A 6000-nucleotide genomic window follows, 5' to 3' on the forward strand; every position below is an offset into this window, starting at 1 on the left:
AAGATTAATGACATAAGTAATTCTAAAGAAAACACAATCCTCAAAAAAGAAAAAGAAAACACAATCCTCAATTATTTTTTTTTTCCTGGTGCTGGGAATCAAACCCAGGGTCTCCATATATAAGGCAAGGACTCTACTGCTGAGCCACACCAGATAACATATTCCAGGGAAACCCCAAATTACAGCAAAAAGGGGATTCTTTTTGCCATAAGAATTAGTATAATTAATTATATATAATTTATTAATTATAAATAATAATAAATAATATATTAACTGCTGGGCAGTGGTGCACACCAGTGATCCCAGCTACTTGGGACGTTGAGGCAGGAAGATGGACGTTTCAGGCCAGCCAGGTCAACTTAGGAGACTGTGCCTCAAAATAAAATGTTAAAAAAGGGTTGGGAGCCAGGCGCAGTGGTGCATGACTGTCATCCCAGCCACTTGGGGGCTGGAGGATCATGAGTTCAAAGCCAGCCTCAGCAAAAGCAAGGCGCTAAGCAACTCTGTGTGACCCTGTCTCAAAATAAAATACAAAAATAAGGCTGGGGATGTGACTCAGTGGTCAAGTATCCCTAAATTCAGTCCTCTGTACGAAAAAAAAAAAAAATGGGGGAGGGCTGGGGATATAACTCTGTGGTTAGAGCACTTGTCTAGCATGTGTAGGGCCCTGGGTTCCATCCCCAATATAGAAGAAAGAATATATATATAATATGTTTGTGTATGGACATATACACAGACACATATATATTTGTTTGGTTTGTTTTGTTTTTGATACCAGGGATGGATTGAACTCAGGGGCACTTAACCACTGAGTCACATCCCCAGCCCTTTTATTTTTTATTTTGAGACATGGTCTCAGTTAAGTTGCTGAGGACCTCACTAAAATGCTGAGGCTGGCCTCAAACTTGGCAATCCTCCTGCCTCAGCCTCCTCAGTCACTGAGATTACAGGCAGGAGTGCACCCAGGGCCCAATAACCCTAAGCTATTTTAATCACACAATAAAATGTTGGGGGCTGAGGGTGTAGCTCAGTGGTAGAGCACATGCCTACCATGAGTGAGTCTCTAGGTTCAATCCCTAGCGTTGTAAACAATAAATACATAAAATAAAATGTTGGTAGGGGCTCCAGAAGTTAGGTTGATATTATTGGTGTAGCTTAAAGGTGACTGCCCAAGTGAAGCACCCCCCTAACCAGAATGAGCTGGGCAAAGGATGAGGACAGAGTTGAATAAAAGAGCAGCCCTGGGCACTCTTAGAACCATATACAAAAGACAGTTCTATTCATTCAGGGACGGTGAAGATACCACCCAAGACCTGCAGGTTGTCTCTCTTTTTTCAATATAATAAAGAAGTGTTAACTTCTCTGTGCTTCAAGAATCTCACAATGGGGCTGGGCTGTAGCTTAGTGGTAGAGCGCTTGCCTAACGTGTGAGGCACTGGGTTCAATTCTCAGCACTGCATATAAATAAATAAAATCCATTGACAACTAACAAAATATATTTTTTTAAAAAGACACACAAAAATACAACATGACTACAAAATACAATCATTTATACCAAAATGCCCCCTACATAAATATGTCCATGTAAAAGGGAACATCATGCAAAGGGTCAACATAGAATTAGAATCCTATAAATTTTAAATAGTAAAGTGGTTTTGTATTCTCTGAAGATAACTGGCAAGGAGAGAGGCAGCTATTGTACTGATGTGTGCTGCTGGGCAACAGAAGAAGCTGTCTGCCATTGAACTTGGTGTGCATGAAATAAGTGAGAATAGCTCAGGCCTACGTGTGAAGAACCCCATGAAGGGCCCACACTCCCTGTGTGTGACTGCCAAGCAGAAGGGTTACAAAAGTGAAAAGGAAGCCATCCTGCCCTCAAAGAGCTCTTGGTCACTAGAGAATCCAGCCTGTACATAATGACAACAAAGTATCATGTCAGAATAGAGGAGAATCCAAGTTACAGTAACCAAAGGAAGGAAGGAATGAGCTACATTCCAGGCAGGAGTCAGGATCACTGGTCAGAAAAGAGGCCACATGAGTTTTTGGGGTTTTTTTGTTTTTGTTTTTGTTTTGTTTGTTTGTTTTGTGTGTGTTTACTAGAGGTGGAACCCAGGGCCTCATACATGCCAGGCAAGCACTCTACCACTGAGCTACATCCCCAGTCTTTTCTTTTCTTTTTTTTTTTTAAATATCTTTATTTTTATGTGGTGCTGAGGATTAAATCCAGGGCCTCACACCTGCGAGGCAAGTGTTCTACCACAGAGCTACAGCCCCCACCCCAGCCCTGGTCCTTTTTATTTTTTGAGACCAGGCTTCCTTAAGTTGCTGAGGCTGGCCTGGAACTTGTGATCCTCCTGCCTCCATCTCCTGAGTAGCTGGGATTTGAGTCACCATACCCAGCTGAGTTGTTTTTGTTTATTTGTTTGTTTTGTTTTAATCAAACTGCCACATTTGCACAGTATAGCACTTCCAAGTACATTATTATCTCATTCATCCTTATGATGACCCTGTGAGGCAGGTTGAGATCATTTTCACACAGGTGAGAAAAATAGAGGTTATGATTTGCCAAGTTACATTCAGTAAGTGGACAGAATTCAATTCCTCAGACTTAAAACTATGATGTATTAAGCTAACACTGAGCACTTTGTTTGTGGTGTGTTAGCATTATCTCATTTAATCCTTGTAGCAACTATTCTTTGCAATCCTCTTTTTATAAATTGAGGAAACCAAGGCTTATAGAAGTAAATAACTTACCCAAATCAGGATATTTGATATTTATTTTTTAGTTATAATTGAACACAATATCTTTATTTTATTTTTATGTGGTGCTGAGGATCGAACCCCGGGCCTTGCACATGCTAGGCAAGCGCTCTACCACTGAGCCACAATCCCAGCCCCCCAAATCAGGATTTTAATTTGACTGTTACTCAGACCCTGAACATAACAACTCTGTTGTACTCAACTGCTTCCCATGCTTATGCAAGTAAGTACTTAACATTTTATAAGTAATCAAGCTAGGCACTTTGTGTACACCTTTAATCCCAGTGACTCAGGAGGCTGAGGCAGGAGGCCCAACCAGCCTGGTCAACTGAGCAAGACCCCGTCTCTAAAGAATAAAAAGGGCTGAGGATGTGGCTCAGTGATAAAATACCCCCAGGGTTCAATCCCCAGTACCCCCCCAAAAAAAATTTTTTTTCATCAATTATCCAAATTGTCAGGGTGCAAAATGCTTGGAAAAGCCTTTATATTAGCCATAGCTCAGAATCTCTCCATGGCTATTTACCAACTCTCTAATCTTTTTTTTTTTTTTTTAACTGGGAACTTAACCCAGGAGTGTTTTACCACTGAGCTACATCTCCAGACCTTTTTATTTGTTTGTTTGCTTGTTTGTTTTTTGAGACAGGGCCTCTCTAAATTGCTAAAACTGACCTTGAACTTTCGATCTTCCTGCCGCAGCCTCCCAAGTCACTGGGATTATAGGCATGGCTCACCAACTTTCTAACCTTAAAATAAGTTACATAAGATTTCTTACCTTGTTTCCTCATCCATAGTGTAGGAATCGCACAGACCTGATTACCCTGGTTATTTTTGCTCACAATCTACATATGCTTCTTTTGTTTTGCATTTAATCCAATTTGTAATTCATTACTGTTGTCTGCCTTTACTTGTAGAATATAAACTCAATGAAGTCCAGGATGATGGATATGTGTCTTGCTCTCCATTGTATCCCTACTGCACAGCACAGTTACTTATTTGTTCAATACCATAACTCATCCCGGGAAGAAAGAACAGTGTTCTCACTTTTCTTGCTACTTGATATATGACTTCCCTGGAAGGATTCTGACAGAAGTAACCAGGACCATCTCCTGCCAAAGGAAGTGAGATGGCATTGGCAGCCCTACTAGAATCTAGCGTGTGACAGTTACACAGGACCTTGCACTCAGCAGGTGGTTTAACACTCTGTTGTCACTGTCTTGAAATTCTCAATAGTTTTTCAACATAGGGCTCTTCATTTTCATTTCACAATGGGTCCTGAAACGTATATCGAAATATAAAATCTGGTACAATATCACAATCAGGATATTGACCATTTGGAATGGAGGTAGAAAGGGGAAGAAAGGGGAACAGGAGGTAACATTTCCACCAAAACAAGGCAGGGGAACTCTGGAAAGATCAGAACAACAAACAATGCAGATGTGTGTCCAGCTGCTCACTAGAGTGTGCACTCCTTGAAGACAAAGCCAAGTTCTCAGGGTGAAGCATGAAAGCATGCCAAAACATACCTAATACTTTCTTTTCATTAATCTTATTATTTTGAAATAGTTGTAAATTCTAAGGCAATTATTTTTATTTTATTTCTATTTTTATTTATTTTTTGGGGGGGGGTCCTGGGGATTGAACTCAGGGGAACTTGACCACTGAGCCACATTCCCAGCCATATTTTGTATTTTATTTAGAGACAGGGTCTCACTGAGTTGCCTAGCACCTCATTAAGTTGCTGAGGCTGGGTCTGAACTCACAATCCTCCTGCCTCAGCCTCCCGGGCCACTGGGATTACAGGCATGTGCCACCTCACCCATCTCCTCTATGTGCAATTCTTAAGAAATAATACAAAGAGATCCATCCTGTGCACCCTTCATTCAGTTTTCTCCACTGCTGATATCTTGCAAAATCTGGTACAATATCACAATCAGGATATTGACATGTGGTCAAGATCCTGAACATTTCCATCAAGACAAAGAGCCCTCGTGCTGCTCTTTTATAGCCACATCCACTTCTCTCCCACCTCTACCCCTTCCTTCACTCCTGGCAAGAACTAATCCTTTCTCTATAATTGTGTCATTTTGAGAATGATAAGTAAATAGAATCACACACTATATGACCTTGTAGATGGCTTCTTTTCATTCTGCATGATTTCTCTAGAGATTCACCCAGTTGTTACCTATCAATAGTTCACTCCTTTTGATTGCTGAATGGTGTGGATGTAACAGAGGTTAGCCATTCACCCACTGAAGAATATCTGTCTGGACTGTTTCCAACTTGGGGACATTTTGAATAAAGTTGCTATAAACATTCAGGTATGGGTGAAGAGAAGCCTTCATTTCTCAGAAATAAATGCCCAGGGATGCAATGACTGGGTAGTATGGGAGTTGCAGGTTTACTTTTATTTATTTAGTTAGTTGGTTAGTTAGTTAGTTAGTTAGTTAGTTAGTTAGTTTTTAGTGGTAAATGAACACAATATCTTTGTTTTATTTAAATATTTTTATGTGGTGCTGAGGATCAAACCCAGTACCTCACATGTGCCAGGCAAGCGCTCTACCGCTGAGCTATAACCTCAGTCCCTATTTATTTAATCTTTTCAAAAATACTGTCATGCATCTGTCTGTAATCCCAGCTACTCAGGAGGCTGAAGCAGGGGGATTAAAAGTTCCAGACCAGCCTGGGCAATTTAACAAGGACTAAAATTAAAAAATGAAAAGGTCTGGGGATGCAGATCAGTAGTAAAATGCCCGTTTTCAATCCCCACTACCTCAAAAACCCTGCCAAACTGTTTTCCAGAATCTCTATATATCATTTTGCGTCCCTACCTGCAATATGTGAGTTATGGGGTTTCTTCACATTTTTGCAAGAATTTGGGTTTATCACAATTTTTATTTTGGCCATTCTGATAGGTGTGTGTCAATACCTCATTGTGATGTAAATTTTAATTTCTCTAATGGCTAATGATGCTGAACGTCTCTTCGTGTTCTCATTGGCCATCTGTAGATGCTCTTCAATGAAATATTGCTTCATCTGTTTTGCCATTTTCTAACTGGATTGTTTTTTGACTTGCATTTAGAGTTCCTTCCTCTAGTCTAGATATTAGTGTTTTGTCAGAGGTTTGTTTTGTAAATACTTTCACTCTACAGCTGTCTTTTCATCTTCTTAATATAGGGTCTTGTGATTTTTTTCCCTCAATTCTAAAAGTTTTAGTTTTACATTTTATATTTAAGTTCATGG

The sequence above is a fragment of the Marmota monax genome, unplaced genomic scaffold (assembly GCF_021218885.2).
Source record: "Marmota monax isolate L192 unplaced genomic scaffold, Marmota_monax_Labrador192_F-V1.1 WCK01_AAM20220418_F8-fsc00051, whole genome shotgun sequence".
Lineage (NCBI taxonomy): Eukaryota > Metazoa > Chordata > Mammalia > Rodentia > Sciuridae > Marmota > Marmota monax.